At 35.4% G+C, this 22,198-nt stretch overlaps 1 pseudogene; it reads right to left on the bottom strand.

Moving 5' to 3' along the window:
- Positions 1-10,256: 10,256 nt before the first annotated feature.
- Positions 10,257-11,450, bottom strand: LOC111916211 (hexokinase-3-like; annotated as a pseudogene).
- Positions 11,451-22,198: the final 10,748 nt, after the last annotated feature.

Raw genomic sequence — 22,198 nt, 5'->3', positions numbered from 1 at the left:
TCGTTTCTGTAGTTTCTCGTATGATCTTCGGGCTTGTGAGTGTGCTATCAGGCACTTGTCTTTTTGCTAGCTACATGTCACCCACCTCAGCTCATCACAGAGGGGATCTACACTTGCCCCCATAGAGGGCTTCGAAAGGTGCGACTTTGGTGCTAGTGTGATAGCTATTATTGTAGGAGAATTCGACGAGTGGTAAGTGGGTATCCCAATCTTTACCAAAATATATCACACATGCTTTCAACATGTCTTCCAGCGTCTGCCTTGTTCTCTCGCTTTGTCTGTCAGTCTGAGGATGACGGGTTGTACTCATGTTAAGTTTGGTCCCCAAGGACTTCTATAGTGACAGCCAGAACAATGAGGTGAATCTACTATCCCAGTTGAAGATGATGGATATTGGCACCCCATGTAGTCGCACGATTTCTTTAATTTACATCCTTGTTAGCTTTCCCATCTTGTCGCTCTCTTTTATTGGTAGGAAGTGTGCATATTTGGTTAACCTATCAACGATCACCCAGATGATGTCAATTCCATCCATCGTCTTGGGTTACTTGGTTATGAAGTCCATGGTTATCCGCTCCTACTTCCACTCAGGTATGTCCGGTTGCTGAAGCAAACCTGAGGGCTTTTGATATTCTACCTTGACCTTGGCATAAGTCAGGCACTTGCGATCATAGTTAGCGATCTCTGCCTTCATGTGTGGCCACCAATAAAGTTTCTTGAGGTCCAGGTACATCTTGTCTGAAATGGGATGAACGTAGTATTTTGTCTTGTGAGCCTCGTTCATGACAGCGTCTTTATGTCCGCCGAATTTCGGTGTCCAGATTCGATTCATGAGATAATAAGCCTCGTCATCCTTACCTTCAAGGTTTTTATCCATTCCCTGTAAGGCCTCACCTGTTACATTCTCAGGTTTCAAGGTTTCTAGCTGCGCCTCCTTGATCTGTGTGGACAGGTGTGAATGAATGGTCATGGTCAACGATTTTACTCGGTGGCCCGAGTATTCTTTCCGACTTAGGGCGTCTAGTACTTTGTTGGCCTTGCCTGAATGATAATGAATTTCACATTAGTAGTCATTTAGCAACTCAAACCATCATCATTGTCTCATGTTGAGCTCCTTTTGATTGAGGATGTGTTGTAGACTCTTATGATCTATGAAGATGGTGCACCTTGTGCCGTATAGGTAGTGTCTCCAGATCTTTAGGGCAAACACCACTGCTGCTAATTCGAGGTCGTGCATGGTGCAACTGACCTCGTGAGTCGTTAGTTCCCTTGAGGCATAGGCGATGATCTTTCCTCGTTACATGAGCACACATCCTAGGCCCTGCTTGGATGCATCACAGTAGACCACAAAGTCTTTGGTCCCTTCTGGGAGAGAAAGGACTGGAGCACTGCACAGGGCTTGTTTAAGCGTTTGGAAGGCGGCTTCTTGTTTATTCCACCATCTGAATGTCACTCCCTTATGAGTTAAGGTAGTGAGTGGCTTTGTGATCTTAGAGAAGTTTTGTATGAATCTTCGATAGTAGCCAGCAAGGCACAAAAAATGGCGTATCTCTGTCGGTGTTTTTGGTGTTGCCCAGTTTTCAATCTCCTTGACTTTAGAGGCATCCACGTGTATCCCTTCCTCACTGACTATGTGCCCCAAGAAATCTACTCTTCGAATCCAGAACTCGCATTTCGAGAACTTTGCGTATAACTTTTCTGCCCTTAACATCTCCAAGACCTGCCGTAGGTGCTGACTATGTTCCTCCTTGCTTCGTGAATAGATTAGTATATCATCGATGAACACTATCACGAATTTATCCAGGTAAGGTCAGTACACACAGTTCATTAGGGCCATGAACGCTGCATGTTCATTTGTCAAGCCAAAGGGAATCACTACAAACTCGTAGTGACTGTAGCGAGTTCAGAATGTCGTCTTAGGAATATCTTCCTCCTGAATTCACAGTTGATGGTACCCCGCCCTTAGATCAATCTTTGAGAAGTAGCTAGATCCTTGTAGTTGATCAAATAAGTCGTCGATTTGAGGGAGGGATAACGATTCTTGATAGTGAGTTTGTTTAGTTCTCGATAATCTATACACATGCGAAAAGATCTGTCCTTCTTTTTCACGAACAAGACCGGTGCTCCCCAAGGTTAGAAGCTCGGTCTGATAAATCCTTTGCTAAGCAACTCGTTCAGTTGACTGGACAGTTTCTGCATTTCAGTAGGTGCTAAGCGGTATGGAGATTTGGCTATGGGGTTGGATCCAAGAATCAAGTTGATTCTGAACTCGACTTGGCATACGGGTGGTATTCCCGGAAGGTCTTTTGGAAATACATCGGGAAATTAACAAACCTCGAGAATATCTTTGATGTCTTTCACTCCTTGTTTCTCATCCACCATGTGGGCTAAGAAGGCGTGGTCTTCCTTGTGTAGATACTTCTGAGTCTTGATGCAAGAGTTCAGTTGTAGATTCATGTTGGGCTTGTCACCATAAATGACGAGGTTTTCACTATTTAGTAGGTTAAGGCGAACAACCTTTTCATAACAGAATATTTCGGCATGGTGAGGAATTAACCAATCCATGCCAATGATAACGTCAAAGCTACTTATTGCGACTGACATCAGGCCGATTTGGAAGGAATGATTGTTTAGAGTTTGTATGAACCCTACGAATATATCTTTAGTGCTTTCAGTTTTTCCATTGGCCATTTCTACGGTGAATGTTTCATTTAGCGATTGGGGTTTCTATTTGAGTAAGTGTTTAAACTGGTGGCTCACGAAACTTTTCTCCGCACCACTATCGAAAAGTATGAATGCATATGAGTTGTTTAGGAGAAACCTACCAATAACCACGGCGGGATCCCTCATGGCCTCCTCATGCCCCATCGTTAGAACCCTTCCTATGCCTCCGTTATTTCTATTATGTGCCTTCGGGCAGTTCTTCTTGAAATGTTGGGTTTCACCGCAACTGTAGCATGCGCGACTCACCCCAGCATTAGCGGCTTGGGTGGTTTTTTGTGTCGGTGCTTTGCATAAACGGGCTATGTGCCCCTTCTTGTTGCAATTGTTACATTGCATTTCTCGGCAGGGTCCATGGTGGTGGTAGCTGCACTTGTCACATTTTGGAAGAGTCCCAACATATTGATTGGTTGGTACAGGGGTGGTAAGGGAGGTGATGGCATGGACAGCCACAGTTTGTTGTTTCTTGGCCGGGTCTTGAGCGGGTTGGCTCTTTTTTTATTCCCGAACTTCCACTTGTTGTCTCCCTGTTTTGGTTGTTCGGGCATAGTGGTTATGATGCCTTGACGAACCCCCTGGTCGACAAGAGTTTGTGCCAAACGCTTGGCACTGTCGAGGGTGCTTGGGTTGGCGGATATGACCAGATAGCCCCCAAATGTAATATTCTACTTTCTTGGCCTTTGGGGTGACCATTCCCAGGCACAGAGTTTTCCAGTTTGTTAAAGTGGGCATTATAGATGGCAATGTCAGAGCGCTTCATGGCGTGTTCCCACAACTCCTGTTCCAATTTATGCATCTCGCTCCTTGGACAGTATTCCTCGAGCATCATTGCTTTCAAATCCTCCCAACTCATAGCATTGGCAACGACTAGAGTCAAAGTTTTAATGTGGTTGTTCCACCATGACAAGGCTGAGTCTGCAAACGTACATGCAACATATTTGACTTTGTACTCATCCAGGAATGCGCAAATTTCGAATATAGACTCAGTCATTTCAAACCATCTTGTCAAAGTGATGACTCCGTCGTCACCATGATAGGTCCTCAACTTGCAGTTCATAAATTCTTTGTAGGAGCACATTCACTGGTGCCCTTTGTTCTCCCCTTAGTTGGAACTATTAGTCCCGTTTCCGCTTCCATTGTTGTTACTGCTGATTTGGGCCACGGCGGTAGCCTAGAACACAGTAGAATCCATTTGTGGAGGTGATGGTGGTTGTGGCGCTGATGTATTGTTGAAGCGCCTGTTAGATTTCCGGTGTGGCATTTTTTTCTACCATAAAATTTAAAGGTGGAATGACGATAAGTCTCTTATAAGAGTTTATGAATCGGACATTACCATAATGGAATGCCTTGTTTATGTATGTATCAAATCTCATTGTCATTGAAATTTGTAAGCAATTCACAAATGAAAATTACTATAATATGTAAACAATTGCATAACAAATTGCAACATCCAATGAGATAAAAATGCATACCCATTTCATTCATATTATGGTACTAGTTCATAGTTTTGTGAAAATTCACCTTTAAGAAGGTCTACATGAAAGAGTAGCACCAACTGTTACTCGTAAATAAAATAAAGACATGAGTAGGATAAGCCTTACACGTCGCGGGTAGTCTCCTATGGGCCATGGGATGAAGTCATGGAGGCCTGCATCTCCACTATCCGACGCTCAGCTGCAGTCACCCTCTCCTAGAGAACCGAGTACCTCTCCTAATACTCCCTTGTTTCCGCTCGAGCGGTGGTGAGGTCCTCATGGAGGCGGTCAATAAGGTGACATGTCCAAGGATAGTCCCTCTCCAGTAGTCGAGTCTGTGTGTCAGCAGAGGCCCCCAGCTCCATGATCCGACTCGCCGACGCCCTGGTTTGATCTCCAAGGTGTGTGATTTGTTGAACCATAATAGGGAGGGAACTGTCTACCGGTCCCCCGTGACTGAGGTTATAGAAACCTTGCTCCATGTCGTATGGAGAACGCTGATGTTGCTGCCGGCTCCACCTTTCCAGGTCCTCCGCCCAGTGGGGCATGGATCGCTGGTAGTCCAAACGATGTGCGGGAACTCATGTGACGTAAGGAGGATTTATGACTTCGGACTCTGCATCCGAGTCCTCCTCTTCTTCTTCCTCGTCTTCTTCCTGCTCCTCTGGATCCTCTTCAGGTTCTTCTTCCACTATTTCCTCATGATCCTCTCCGGGATCCTCTTAGATCCACCCACCATTCCCCTGGTTAAAGAAATAGGGGTCTCCAGGCATGTAAAATCCTACCATAACGTCTGTGCAAGAATAGAGATATGAGAAATACATGAAAGGATTAAGTGTATGATCCTATAGTATTCTAGAATACTCTTATAGTATTTTAATCTTTATGTTTGATTCTAGAGTTTCTTGGTATATATGGTTGGTAAGTTTTAGACTCATTTCCCACCATGACCATTCCTAAACACAAGTTAGTCATATCTCATATAAATATAGTTGGTCAGGCCATATTTACCCTAGATATGATTACATAACTGTCTAGGCTTAACCGTAGTGTTTAACTCCTCTAAATACTTTTTATATGTTTCTTATTATGACATTGTTTCTAGTATGCATGCATCTATGTATACTTTTTATAAAAATACTATTATATTTTAAAAGTACACTTCTTATTCAGAGTGTTTTAGCCCCATTGTATTTATAGTTGTATATCTTACATGGTTTGATATACTTAGTTCACTATAAACAATGCTCTGATACCAATCTGTCACACCTCCAAACCAGAACAGCGGAAATGTCTGGGGTGGATGACTTTCATGTAAAGTATCATAACAATTGAATAGTATCGATCAAAGCATTACAACCATTGTATTAAATATCTAATAAGTTTACAATGTGCTAAAAAACATTGTCTACATGATATCAAATACATATGACAAAAATAAATAACGTGATGCGACGAAGCCCCATCCTCCAAGAAACTCTTTGATTACCTGATTACTGATTTCCTGAGAATACAAGTGATTTTTAAAAGTGTCAATAATTAAGTTGGTGAGTTCATAAGTGTTTTGTTTGAGAAGGATTTGTAACAGTTTCGTGAGAAATGATAGTTGTATACTTTCAGAAAATCCAATATTTTCTTGAAAAATGAACTGTAAATCCCAAGACTAAAATTGTAAGTAATGTATTACTAAAAAATGGTATTATGAAGTTTTCTCTTTATATAAAACTACTTGAATGTATGTTAACCCATAAACCAAATGTTTTGTTAATACTTCATGTGAGTTATTATAACCATACTAATGTCACTAGTGGCCTGCTACGACGTTCTTCAAGCGTCAGAACTGTTACGACATTTGTCACCCTATACTGGCCGATCTAGCTGTAGCTAAGAGCTGAGGTGCGGGGTTATCAATCCTATATAGATCTATACACAAGTGTCACGCTCTCCCTACATGAGACTCTGGTTATAATGCAAGACTTGTTGTGTACTATGGTAGGTACGGTGAAGCCAAATGTCTCACAAAAATTGTATCAACCGATTTACATGAACTGAAAACCTCTTTTTCTTGTAAATGAAATAATTATACCTTTAAATAATTATATGTTTCTTCCGAAAATGATAGTGTAGTGTTTGTGACTCCCAAACTACACCAATAATAATTTGTCGTGTTTGTTTGTTAACAACATTTATATAATCATTTATATAAATACATAGTGATTATCTTGTCTAGTTTCAAAATGTAAGGTCAAACATCATATGTTTGGGTTGTAACCCATAAAATGGTGAAATAATTGAAATGTACCCTTTTTGTTAGAAAAACTATATTTTGGTAAAAAGCTCCAAAAAAAATTTGGTTGTATTGAAATCATAATTTTGCTTATGATTAAATAACATAGTTTATATCTTGTTGTTGTTAGTTTTTCATCTCATAACTATTATATCACAAATCATTGTCCAAAAGCTAGTGATAGTCATATTTAATGCAATAATGTTTTATATTTAACATTGTGAAGAAACAAGCAAGTATTTGTATGATAAACCAACTTTTACTTGTATCCCCCTCTCCTAAAACATGAAAATCTCAAAAAATGTGGGGGTATGAACTCACCTTGAGTGTGGTTGGGATTGGATAAAATAGATAATTATGAACGTCTTCAAGCCGAAAACACTTGAATGTGGTTAATGAACTCTTTGAAGGTGATATTATCCTAAGAGTTTTAACATATAATAATGTGTGTAAATGAGATGAAACTAACATGAAAGTGTATAAAAACACTAGATTAACAAGAAAAGCTTACCAAAATCTAAGAACAAGCTTGGAGAATTTGAACTTTGAGGATTTGGACTTGGTTCTTTGAGAGAAAACAAAGTAACAACAAGTAAGATGGAAATGGTGGGGGATTTATGGGGTGATTTCGGCCAAAGATAAGGAGGAAATGGTGATGGGATATTTTCCTAGTTAATTGTTGGATAATTACGTGGGTAACTGTTGGGTAATATTTTTTATTGGAAAAGGATGAAACATCAAGTCACAAAGTCAACCTTCCTTATCTACTTTTCTAGCTGAATTCTCCATGGAAACCACTAAAATCATATGTGATTTCGGTCCATGCATCAACCAAGATCACCTTGATTTTTGTCCAAGAGAAACCAAGAACACTAAAGTCGTCGGTTTAGATGGATCTCGGTCTAGTGGGTCGGTCAAGCATGATTTCAGTTCTAAGCCATCCTTAAATGGTGTTTTCAGTTGGGTATCACCCACTAAAAGGTGATTTCGGTTCTAGTACAAACCGAAATTACAAGATTGTTTGGTGTCCTAGGCCGAAAACAATAAAGAAAGGTTTAATTTATGATTTTTGTTCTTAAATGTTGTCTTTCAAAGGTTCATTACGAACATGGTTTTCAAAGTATGTATATATTTTTACTTATATAAATAAATGAGGTCTTGTGGCTTTCAAGGATTTATTGCAACAAAGTCATGATATGGCTTTACTTATACATAGATACACTTTATACCTTTTTTGACCCAAAATTTGCTAGTTGTCACACATCATATGGAGTGTCGGTTTCATTTGTTTACAACCCCAACGCCTGATTTACTTCTAGGTTTTGGACGCTACTAGAAAAACAACATTTTATGACGTGCAATGTGTGTCGTAAAATGCTCAGACGACGTGCAAATGTGTGTCAAGGAAGGCCCTGTCATAACGAGAGACGACACGCTTTTACGTGTCGCCTATTTACGACGCACATTTATGACACACATTTACGACTCACGGTTATGACACACAATGCATATCAAGGAAGGCCCTGTCATAAAGGAAGACGACACACATTTGCGTGTTGTAACCTTACGACACGTGTGTTTATGACATGTAATGTGTATCAAGGAAGCCCCTATCATAAAGGAAGAAAAGACGCATTTTGCGTGTCATAATTTTAAATGTTTTCAAAATTATATATTTTTGATAGATTTACTAATTTTCAAATTAAATAACACACTAAAAGTCTAATAATACAAAATAAAATACCATAAACAATAAAGATAATTCATTACACTAATATGTCAAATACAAATAATCATTCCAATAGTAAGTAAATGTAACACATTGCTAATATTGCATAATATTTATTATAGAAAACAAATCAATAGAAGTTGTAACATAAATTTACAAACTAATTAGATACAAGAAATATGAAAAACCTGAAATCCCTGAGATTAATAGTTATTACAGAAGCTTCACGTGAGATACATACAGTTGGACCAGTAAGCAAGGATGTTCCCGAATCCACAATAGCAGCACAAGAACACGTACACGATATCTTCTGCTAGAAGGTGTCAATCCAAAACTATTGTTGAAGGTTGCCATGATAGATGTTAAGATTTGAACATAACAAGAAACCAATCGGTATTGGGAACTCAAAATTTACTGCCACAATTATCATGTATACTCTGGACAAAAAAATAAATATAAAATGGAAATGAGTCAAAAGTTTAACTGTTTGGGCTATTTATGTCCTTTTTTTACAATTTAATCTCACCTTGATAGCATTCTTTTTCCAACTTGGGCATATGAATACTTCTTGGCAAATGCATCAACAATGTCATTTTGGTCACTGTCAATCATACAAAGTGCGCGTTGAAACCCATCATCATTTATCATCTTTTGTGACTTGAATATTTCACCTCAAAAAACTAAATTTACAAATCCCAAAATTGAAATTTTTAGGTAATATAAATTGCATGATACAAAAATCAATTGATAAATAGTTTTTTATGGTAGGAAGGGCATAACTGTCATTCGGACATTCCTATGATAAACCTAAAAAGTTCACATGAAAGGCTCTCTCAAGGCTATGGGCAAGTTTAGTTCAGGCTCAGAAGTAGGAATATCCAAATTTGGAATATCCCACTGTCAAATCCAATAAAAAAGAAAATCAATTATTGAAAGATTTAAAATCATAGTTCACAAGGAGTGTTAATACTTAAAGAACACAAAAGGGTACCTTGGGCGCAAAATCGTTGGAAACTAATCTTCCAAAAATTCCCTATAATGAATGAGAGAAAGATTAAGAAATTATCACACAATGAGCTAAATTTCTCTATTAAGTTGTCCTTTGTACATTAAGTCAAAAATCTTATGGGGATTAAGCCATACATACCACTATCAAAAGGTAAAAGCTTAAAGTGTAAGTGTCATACATGAAACAAAACAGATAAAGGAATGTGTATATATAACATGGATTTCAAAAATCACTTGATATTTACTCACTTCAAGATCTGCAAACATTTCAAATGAAATGTTGGATCATTTTCACTATTACATAAATTATGCTTCGTGGAATTACTTGTGCACATGACAAGTTAGCACATGAAATTTGTGAATTTTCAGGCTAGTCTGCACTCTTGTATTAAACTGCACTTTTGTGCTTGGAATTAAGTTAAGCCCTTGGTAAGGATGAAAATAGACTTCCATACCTGATTATAGGATTTTACCTCATGGCATTTGGAGTCTTTATGAATTTTTGAAGTTGATTGATGCAAACAGTGGGTTGCATGGACCAGTCTGCAAAGATTGGTACTTATACCCTTAAAGGAATTGGAATTAGGAAAAGTGGTCAAGAGTTTAGTGAAAATAGATACACTAACCTTTCCAAAAAAACTAGACTTCATGATTTTTGGACAATCTGATAGTCTTGTATGATTTTTATAAGATAGGGACAGATTGCAGCAATGTGCTGAAACATTTCATGACAGCATCAAACAAAATGGGATAAACAACTCACTTAAACTAAGAATCGGGATAGGAAAACAAAGAAAAAATGTAGTATACAATCATACCTTTCCACAGTGAAAACCCCATTAAAATTCTCAACCTAACACAATTGCCCTTCCTATGGCATGAATTACCATTCTGCCCTTCTCTTCTTCCTTATTTTTTGCTGCATTTTCAAAAAGAAAAAAAAAATGTGTGGTAAAGAGGGTGAAAATCAGGGTACTTAAGTGCTGCAGCAAATGATGCAATAAAAATCACACTCTAACAAAATACGAATTGAGAGTCATTCCATTCCATCAAGATCCTTTAAAAATAATGTTTGTTGGGATTTCTGCAATATTTTTTCAACTACTTCATTCAAATATTCCCTAAAAATCTTGTAGCTTAAATATAATCCACCTTCTATTTCTACAACTGTTCTTCTCATTTCCCACTTTTTCCACTTTTAACCCTTCTACTTGTAATCCCTGCAGTCCCATCCCTACCAATCTCTTTCAAAATTCCCACAATGCCTGCAGCTGCTAACCTTGCAGCTCTTCTTGTCACTACATCACATATTTTCACCACCAGTTTTCTCACTTTCAGTGGACCATCGTTTATCTGATAATTAATTTAAAAGAACACATCTTTTGTCAAAAAATAAAATAAACCCCGATTCAAAAAAGTTTTTTTATATAGAAACTAGGAAAAATCTTACATCTAGGGTTTTTTCTAGAATCTTGGCAACTTCACTCAGGTTTGGGGTGTCATCTTCATGCATAGCAGCCATTAATAGTGTACTGAGTATTTTCAAGAAACAAAATATAAATTTATTTTTGTACTCCCATTTGTTGAAAACTTTTTATCAATCTAAACAATGTACTTTACATTGCTACCCCTATATTGGTAAAAAGAGTAAAGAGTTTTCGTTTTATGACATACCTTAACACGAATCTTGCTGAAAGCTTAGAGGAAACTGGTCCAAAAATATTTGATTCTAATGACATTTTGTGAATTAGTCTTCTTACAATGTCACCTAAGTACATTCCTCATATCATTTTCTCAAAACCTGTATTATTAATCACAAAAATCATATCAAGTAAAAAAATATGGAAATTATAGAATAAAAATTATCTTGGATAAAAATAACTAAATTAACCTGATCATTTGGGTTCTGACTTTCTGCATCAAGATCAATGTCATATGATGTTCTAGGTGAATGTGAGGACCAAAAATTACCCCATTCCATGTTTATAACCTAATTGAAGTTAATTTACATTACATAAGTGAATTGAACTATTATTTTTTATGAATTCATTGATAATTGAAAGACTAAAGATACCATGCCCCCTAAAGTCATGAGAAGACCTTGACATTTTATAACAGCATCAACTCTCTCCAAATAACATGCATTTGTTCCTGTTCCAATTACAACTGCTGCAACTGTATCTTTATCATAGAAATGTCCAAGAGCTAATGTCCCAACACTATCATTCATATATATATATATATATATATATATATATATATATATATATATATATATACACACACACTATATTAAAATCATATTAATAATCTTAACAACTATACAAAATTACATAACAACAATGAACAAAAGTCCTTACAAGTAGGACTCTTTCATGCATCACACTAAACTGGAAACAAGGTAAAAATCAATTGAGTTCTTGTAGTCTAAAAATGATACTCAGACAACTTTGGAAAGATCTATATACAGTCATAGCAGGTACCTTGAGTTGGAAATTTCTCATCAACCAATGGGATGTCAACAAGCACCGATCAATTGATGACTTTAGCATGAATGATTATGAAGGTGATCGGTACCTAGGACTCCCACTCAGATGAAATTGAAAAGAGAGAGAAAGAGAGAGAGAGAGAGAGAGAGAGAGAGAGAGAGAGAAGATTACCAGATGGACTGATTCTCATCCTTACAAAGGTTTCGTGCTCTGGTTCTTTTCTAAGAATATCAGCAGAATGAAAGAAGATCAACTTTAGTAGATAGCAGAATGAGTGTGGATGGGTCCGACTTATCATCATCAAAAGCTCCAATCTTTCTGATAGTATAGGATCTCCAATCTCTTTTGAAAAAAAAACCCTAAAAAGACAAATCACAATCGATCCAATAATCGGTGATTTTGACCCAGGAGGGTTGTAATATTGATGATACAGAGGTGTAGAAAATGGCTTCAAAGGTGTCATCATATTCAGGGTGCAAAGAGAATTTGGACTCAATTTAACTAGGATTCGAGTTTCATAAATTAACAGGAGAATAAAAGTAGATAGACACCACCGATTGTGCTTGGATAAATGATAATTCAGTAGGAGCATGGCCAATAGGGAAGGACCAGTGGTCAACGGCAAATGTGAGGAATGTGATGTTTGATGAGATAGATAAGAAGGAGGACATGAGTAGGGGAGAAGCGGATCGGAGAGGATATTGAGAAGATGAAGGATAGAAAAAAAGGTAGAAGGTGGGTTTTTAAAATTTTGGGGATTTCATTTCCCTCCTGTCGAAAGGCGCGTTACATTAAAATTATAAAGCAACATACATAGAAGACGTGTTTTTAAGATAAAGCACCCTCCATGTTTTTAATTTTTTTCTTTAGACATTAATTTAAGGTCACGCAAAAATGTGTGACGTAAATCCTTAAATTTTTTGAAGAGATGACACTATTGTAAGGTTACTCTCTTTTGTGTAACATAAATCAGTACGTGTCGTGGTTTGCGCGTCATTAAAGGCATATATTCTAGTAGTGGGATGAAGTTTCACTTGGAGTTGAGTACTCGATTGCTTTTCATTACTGCTTACCAGCCGCAGAGTGATGGTTAGAGTGAGCGGACAATTCAGACACTTGAGGATATGTTGTGTGCCTGTGTGTTGAATTTTGCTGGGAACTAGGATACTTACCTTCTTTTAGTGGAATTCTCCTACAAAAACAGTTACCACGCCAACATTGGTATGCCTCTCTTTGAGCTAATTTATGGTATGAGATGTTAGATTCCGAATTGTTGGGGTGAGGTCAGTTAGTGAGTGATGGGGAGCGCTGAAGTAGTGCTCAAGACCATAGAGTTGATTCAACAGGTGTGGGTTAGGTCACAGACCGCACGGAGTAGGCAGAAGAGTTACCTTGATCGATGCTATTTCGACCTTGAGTTTTAGGTGGGGGATCTCGTGCTTTTGAAGGAGTCATATTGGATAGGTTCCATCTGGTTTTGGAAGCAGGTACAGTTGGGCCTAAAATTAATTGGACCATTCACAGTTGTCTCCTGGGTGGTCAAGGTCGCATATTGTTTAGATCTACTCGTTGAGCTTAGTCATATTCACAACACATTTCACGCCTCTCTGCTTCGAAAGTATTTGGCTGATGATTACACAATAGTATCCTTGGATGACATTTAGGTTGATGAGCACCTGAATTATGTGGAGAGACCGGTTACCGTTTTAGACAGAAAGACGAAGTCCTTACGTAACAATGATGTGGGTTTGGTGAAGGTGCAATGGCATCACTGGAAGGGCTCTAAATGGACTTGGGAATCTGAAGAGGATATGAGGGGGCATTACCTTGAGTTAATTGCGACAACGGATTTTGAGGAAAAAATATGATTCAAGTGGAGGAGAATTGTAGCACCCAAATTTTAGGTATAATTTCTACATTTCATTTGTGGAATTTCAATTGGCTACGAGTTGGTGAAGGTATCACCATGACATGGCATTCTGCCAGGGTCGCGTTTGCATTAAATGGTTGCCACGACATAGCCATGCATTTCCACAACGTGGTGACTAGGTTTTGGCAAACCCTAAATTTCTAGGTTTTATGCACTATTTAAGGTAAGTTATGGCTAGGGTTTCCTCCTCCCTCAACCTCCATTGCCTCCCAAAGCACCCTTGATAAGCCCTAGCCTCCTGTTGAAGTACTTGGCTCACTTTTGGTGTTTTTGTGATCTTAGAAGGAAGAATAAGGTGTTTTTGTGCATAGATGTTCAAGAAACTTGTCTGTTCTATTTGTGTGCATCTTTTGGGCTCATTTTATGTCCTCGTATTTCCATCGTTTTGGCTCTCTCTTCTTAGATCTAGATTTTGCTTCATGTTTTGGCTCATTTTTTAGTTTGGGTTGGATAGATGAGATAAAGTTTGTAACTTTATAGCTTACCTTGGTAATTTTATCTTCATTTTGACCTAGATGGGTAAAGGACATGCATGTCCATAAATTTGGGATTTTAAAGACCACTAGGGTCCCATGAAGCTTACTGGAAAGTATGAACAAGGAGCTTTTCAAATTAGGGATTTAATCAATCAAGTTTTCCCAATACAGTAGACACGATGTGGCGAGATGGGTGCCATGACGTGGCAATATGGAATTTTGTGATTGTTTTGGTTGGACTCTGCCACGACATGGTAGCATCCCTGCCACGACATCGTAGCATGCCTGCCACGACATCATAGTGGATTTTGATCAAGATCAAGCTGGATGGCCACAACATGGCCATTAGTTGGCCACGACATGGAGGGCAGCTGGAGTTGACTTTGATTGTTGATCTTAACCGTTGACTTTTAACTTGGTTTGACTTTTATTCAAGGGGCTAGTGTTAGAAGGTAGCTTGAGATTTTACATTGTATGATTCATAGGAGGTGTGTATTACCCACTTTTCGACTGTGTGAGCCTCCTAGTTGTCGATTGCATTTGTGAGGTGCGTCATCTCACTCTACTACATAGGGTGCTAGTTATCTTTGTGACTCTTGCATGGAAGACCAAGATTTGTCTCCTGGCATTTGTATGAAAGACCAGGGTTTAGCCCCTGGAAATTATATGGAAGACAAGAATCTGGCCCTTTGGACTTGTACAAGTAAAGACCATGATTTAGTCCATGGTAGGAAATGATGGTAAGACAATAATTTTTCCCATAGCATTCACCTAGGGTTAAATAGACCCATCATGTTATGTATGGTTTGTGGTATTTTGAGGAACTCACTAAGCTTTGTACTTATGGTTTCATGTTTAAAATGTTTCAGGTACTTATGGTTCGAAAGGGAAGGACCCGACTCGATCGTACTGCATCCCCCAGAGATTTATTCTGCACTCTCTTTGATATAGTATGATGTTTTCATAATTTTATATACATTGTTCAATTTTGAATAAATGGTTGTATGGTTTAGGTGGTTTAAAATAAAAAAAAAATTACTTGGTACTTTTAGGACATTATAAACATGTTCTCAAAACATTCGTTCTTCTAAAACATTCTTTGTTTTCAAACGTGTTTGCTTTCAATACATTCTTTCAAAAAATTCCTTCCAAAGTATTTAATAGGTTCTTTTCTAAACGTTTCATATATCAAAGCATTGGTATTTCATGATCATTAGATCATTTTTCCGTCTACTTAAAATGGAAATATGCCAACATGTACTCACCTAAGTCACTAATGTAGATTGCTACTACTTTCCAGTTCAACTCTACATGAAATTATTTTTTTACATAAATCTCATGTTAAGTCCTTAATGGGGTCATGGAATGTCCAATTCCATTCTAAATTTCTCATTTTGCCCTTAAGATCACAAACTCCATGGATTCAACCAATAATCAATCAACACATAGTATTTACAATCCAAATCATTCTAATAACATCTATTCAAGGTTATGAACTTCATTTGCTCAACAAACATACCATAATTCATTAAATCCTTTGGTGTCATCATAGATATGTTTGAGCATTACAATTGCTCAATAAGTCTATAATCATGGATGTGTTTTAGCATTCCAATTGGATTCATTGTCATCAAGCATCATGTAGGTCATTGAATCCATTCCATAATAACTTACATATATAAAATACACAAATTAGATTTTTAGGGTTCATGGAGATAATTGGATTGAGATTAGAAACATGGAAACCGCTCACGGGAGGTTAGAAAACCAAATCATGATCATCAACTGAAGCCAAAATTGATAGTGAGGTTCTATCAGTTTCACAAAAATGATTTCTAGGTTGAAAGGAAGAGAAATTATACCTTGTAAGCCCTTGCTCCTTCCTTTATTTTCTTGGTTACTTAATTATCCACTTGAATCAACCCAAGATGGAATAAGATGAAGAAATCACCATGAGATGGCTTCTTGCTTGCAAATCATGATTTGAAGTGAATGTGGGGAGTGTGTGCATCTTATTTCCTAAACAATATCTATATTTGGTCGCTCTAGTTTACATCTTTTGCCAAATTTACCAGTACTTCCTTTATTTTCATATTTTCCTAAAAGGTTGACATAACAAGTCGTCCTTTATCCATTATATAACTTTTGTAGTCTCTTCCATTAATTAAGTCAACCCTCAGGTCAATTCACTTTGCCAATTTGCCAATTTTGTCCCTTTTAACTTTTAAAATACCATTATTTCTACTTCTAACTTTCTAAACTTGATTTCAACTAATGATATGATTATTCCTTGATGGTTTAAATATATAAATTTTCTTTCTTTTGTTTACTTTATTAATTTAAGAACCTAGTCTTAAATTTTATGGTGTTACATAAGGAATATTGGTGATCAAGAGATTCCAACAAAAATGAGAGGTTGATTCTTTAATTGTGAAAACACCAACAATTAGATCAGTCTTAAATGTAGTAGCCTTTGAAGATCTATATTTGGATCATATAGATGTGAAAAAAACTTTTCACCTTAATAAATTTGCAGATGACATCTACAAGGGACATCTAGAGAGTTCTCTTATGGTTGGTAAAAAAAGTTGGTGTCAAAGAAGAAGAAAATTATGTATATCATGAAGCAAGCTTCAAAGCAGTGGTACTTGAAGTTCGATAACTTTATGAAGAGGAGCTAGTACAGAAGACATGAGGTGGATCATTATTCTTACGTGATGAAGTGCAGCTCCTTTTATACCATCCTCATGTTGAATGTTAATGTCATGTTGATTGATGACTTCGACACATAAAAGATCAACTAACTTAATATGTAGTTTTCTAGAGAGTTCAAGATGGTGAACTAAGGGGTTGCTAAACTGATGAAAGTCTTTATGATGAACTCAAAACATGAATGTACCAAGTTTGTTACCATTAAGAATTTGAAGTTATGCATGGATTTAACTTCCCTTCCATGACTTTAAGGAATAATGTTGACAAAAGAGAGGGAGGGAGAGAGAGAGAGAGAGAGAGAGAGAGAGAGAAAGGGATGAATAGATAGAGTAATTGAGGAATGATGAAGAATTGAATGACAGATGAAGACTAATTTTTTAAGCCTTTATGTTAAAGATTATTAGGATGTGAAGACTTCAGCAAAGGTGCTCATGGTGCGAAAAGGTGCTACCTTAGTGAGAGAACGCTCCCTTTGGCGAAAATAAGTTAAGTCCTAAATTTGTTGGGGCATTTGGAGAATGTGTTCCAGCAATTCTGGAAGCCTAGAATGTGCTCAAGATATAGCTAAAAGCGCTCATAACGCTCCCCTTGGCGAAAATAAGTTAAGTCCTAAATCTGTTGGGGCATTTGGAGAATGTGTTCCAACAATTCTGGAAGCCTAGAATGTGCTCAAGATATAGCTAAAAGCGCTCATAGTGTTGGCAGGCATGATACACTCCCATATACATGGCATGTGGTCATACATATCCATCAAGGTTGAATGTTCTAGAAACATATATATGATGTCCTGAGAATGGTTGATAATTAGTGCATCCCCTTTATAGGCTAATTCTAGATGTTCCTGACCCACCATATTAGTGTATTTCATGCTTTCCTATAAATAGTACACACCCATTCATTATTCCTTATGCTAGTTTTTTTAGTACATTCAAGAGAACACTAATTCTCAGGTTGAGAACACATCTTTTGGAACAGTTTGTAAAAAAGAGAGAGATTCTTTTGTTTTGAAAACTCAAGTGATGTGCAACTTTGTGAGTGACTATATTTTTTCTTGAAATTTAATAAAATTATTTCTCTCTCTCTCTCTCTCTCTCTCTCTCTCTCTCTCTCTCTCTCTCTCTATATATATATATATATATATATATATATATATATATATATATATATATATATATATATATATATATATATATATATCTTGGTTGTAGGCTAGATTGATCGAACCATGTTAAATACTATGTTCAGTTTTCAATTTTTTTTTATTTCAGTCTTTTAGAAGTTTATTTTGCATGTTATACCGAAGTTCTTGTTCGAGGTACTTATCTTATTTTGTTGAACTCCTAAGTAGAATTTTTTTTGAAAATCTATCACAATTAATAATGCTTTTTCCGAAAGAAATTTTTTTCTTAAAATAACTAAAATGGTTGGTTCACAATCAATCTTACATCCATACAATAATTAGTTAGAATAGAATAACCTAAGCATATATATATATATATATATATATATATATATATATATATATATATATATATATATATATATATATATATAATAGGTTATGATTGCTAGTGTTGATGTAAAACGCAATGTTTTAAAAACCGGTTTTTTTAATTGAACCGGTGTGTTTACTGGTTTCCGGTTTAACAGGTTCGACCGCTGAGTAAACCGGTTTCTATAAATTTCATTTTTTTTCGTATTTTCATACGGATACACACATACACAAATCAAGAATTTGATGTTCACAATTTCAAACAATAAAATACATATGAAAACAAGTTATAGATCAATCTAAATATATTAAAATAGTTCATAACCATAAGTTTTACATCAATCCACGTGCATTAAAAAGAAAATAAAGTCTTAGATGAATATAAACGCATCAAAAAACTTCGTAACATTTATCATATGTTTTTATTTAGAAAAATTTTAATAAATGTAAAAAAAACTATTAAAGTTTATTATGTAAAATGTTTCAATTTCATGTGTTTTTATTCAATTTAACCGGTTCAACTAGTTTAATTGAACCAGTTCAACCGGATTGTTGTAAAAACCGGCCGGTTCGATCCGGTTCAGAAATATACATAAAACCGGTGATAATTGAACCGTTTTCTTCCTTGATTTCCGGTGTAACTGGTTCGACCAGCCGGTTAAAACCGGTTTTGAAAACATTGGTAAAACGACTATCCATTATATTTTATCTATATGGAGTTCTTACCTAGTTATGAAATAACCTTTATAATCTTCTTTATTTAGCACGTGAAATAAATTAAATTATTCTACTTTAATTAGCTTTAAACTTAACAACGTTACGTCGTTACGTACTACATTATCATGGATTTTGTTTATTCAGAATACAAATTTGAAGTATTTAGTCATTATATTTTATCGGTTTTTATTTGCTCAATCAAAGTTTAAACAATATAAAATTAGGTTAAAAGACAAACACATCTATCATGATCCACAAGAAACTACTAAAGTTTCCACCATTCATAGACATCCACACGTACAAACACAAATAGTTCATTTAAAATGAAAAAAGTTGCATGACTATACTCAGTCCAAATAAATACTAGACAAAGAAAAACCCCATATCACACTGATGCTTCTTTCTCGTTATGTTTCTTAAAAAAAAGTAAATATCTTAGTTCGCTATTATTATGACAGTACCCATATAAAAATGTCACTGTCATGCGTTTTAGGAAACAAATTGCTTAATTATACATGATCAAAATTCAGATATAATGCTTTTGTGTATATTTACTGATATACATCTTATTGAGCATCTCAAAACCCTTTCTTTTTTAACAACAAAAGATTAATAAAACGATCAATGTTTTTGTAACCACAAAGTCCAAATTAGAGAATGTTTTTTAATCCTAGACGTATACCACTCAAATGAGCAATGAACAATTCTCTCCAAAATAACACTTCTAGGAAGACACCATCCGGAGCCAAGCCTATCATTATCCAAGTGTCCAAACATTCCGAAGTTTCCTCACTAAGCATAGACATTAATCTAAGGTGTAAAATAGAGCAAGGCTCAAACCGAACTCTATTTTGCATTTTATAAACATGAGAAATGAACAATTACATCATAAATTTGGAATGTAAAAGCCCCAATTTTATTGTACATTCTATAAATAAAAGAAGAGAAATCAAATATCATTTTTTTTTCTCTTACCATCTTCTTATATATCTAAAACTTCAACACTTATAATATTTAATAAAATTAATAACTTTTGATGACATTTGTCATCATTTAAAAATGATAGGGGATGTATAAGAACAAGTAAGAAAATATTTAATTTTTTTCTATAAATAAAAAAGAGAAATTATATATATATATATATATATATATATATATATATATATATATATATATATATATATATATATATATATATATATTCTCTTACCATCTTCTTATACATCTAAAGCTGCAATATTTAGAATATTTAATAAAATTAATAAATTTTGATGACATTATCATTTAAAAATGATAGGGGGTGTATAAGAACAAGTAGGAAGATATTTAATTTTTAATAAAAGAAAAAGAGTAGTTATAGTTTAAATTTGGAATGTAAATTATACCATTTCTCATATACTTTATATTTAGATTATATATAACATACAGTTTAGAATTTGATTGAAAATAAACCACTATAAAAACTATTTTACATTCTAAAATAAATTTCAAAAATAAAGTATAATTAAAGATGCTCTTAAGTTTTATCTAATTTTCAAAGTCTTCAAAGAAATAATAGTTACAGCTTGGAATAAGTATTCTATTTTTGCAAGGGGGAATAGATTTGGTGAGCGGATCCAAACATATACAGACAAAAGCAGTTGTATCAATATTATTAAGAAATATTGGTTTATATTTATTTTATCTTTTTTTGAATTATTTTTGTTATTTGGAATTTAATTTCAGGATTATGAGGAGAGGGTGGGAGGTGGTCCCACTGAAGTCAGCCATGAGGACATTGTAGTCAAAACCCTTTCCACACATCATTCCTCTTATTCTTTAATTTATTATATAAACTTGATAAGGGATTAGGGATTATATATCATAACTCATTTTTTACCCATAAATAACAAATAAGATGTCTCCTGAGTAAGAGAAAGAAAAATCCAACTAAAACATCTAGGTTTTTTTTTTCTTTTTGGTGCAAATTTTAGACAAAATAAAATAGATTTTTTCACTAATAAATTTCGTATTACATTGTTTAGAGAAATAGACGTTGTCCTTGCAATTATACTATCTAGATGTAGCTCACCTAACAAACAATGAACATTAATTACAAATAAGGGTATTCATTAGAATTAAACGATTCTTATGATTAGACCTTATAATAGAGCGGGGTTTGACCCTGATCCACTTCAAACCTATGCAAAATTAATAGGGTTGGATCATATTTTATACCCGTTAACGACCCATATCCGTTAACCCTTTTATTAAAAAGGTTGGGTATGGATCACTATCGATCCGATCTTTTTATGATCCGTCCAGTCTAAAATTATGATATATAAATAATTATTAATAAGTTATAATATATTTATCAATCTTCACGTACATGAGTCAAGGAGTTAGACTGTTAGATGTTCCACTTCAACCTCCCAGTTTAGTTTCTAATCTAAATAGCCGGTTGCAGTTGACTCTCACTATAATCGACTCTATAATCTTGGAAATAGATTGTGAAATCGATACTCCACAATCAAGACTCAAAAGCAAGAAGAAAAGGGTTTCAATCAAGATTCAAGAACAAGAAAAAACTGTTGTAATCGACTTATCAACATTCCACAATCCAGTTTGTTTTCTAATATTCTAATATAATCAACTCTAGAATCTTTAAAATCAACTCCATTTGTGTGTTTTAATGAATAATTATAGCATAAACTTAATATTGTAAATGATTCAGGTAAAAGGGTTGAAATCCGTTGATCATGTGGATAAGGGTATGAATTTATGCATTCAAAACGCTGCGGGTTACAGGTCGGGTTTGGATTATCATTTGAAAATCACTTAACAGGTTTGGATCAAGACCGATCCGCTCCAAACCCACTTCATTGTCAGATCTACTTACGATCATTTTTAATCAAGTAAATTTAAATGGATTTTGATTTTTAATATATAGATCTGAGTTCAAATTAAATTCAAATATGATAGGAACCAACCAAATTTCAATCTTGTTGTATCGATTTTTGCAATTCTATTTTTGATAAGTAACAATATTACCATTCTATTATTACTTTCTACCATTTCTTCCTTTACAAAGAAAATGGCAAAAACAATACACCTACAACACCATGGCATGCCTTGAACGAATAGAACATCAAGTCATGAATAAGTAAAGTTCCAATATCTTAA

The sequence above is a fragment of the Lactuca sativa genome, chromosome 2 (assembly GCF_002870075.4).
Source record: "Lactuca sativa cultivar Salinas chromosome 2, Lsat_Salinas_v11, whole genome shotgun sequence".
Lineage (NCBI taxonomy): Eukaryota > Viridiplantae > Streptophyta > Magnoliopsida > Asterales > Asteraceae > Lactuca > Lactuca sativa.
Note: the sequence above shows the minus strand (reverse complement) of the source record. Positions and strands in the feature narration are given on the sequence as shown.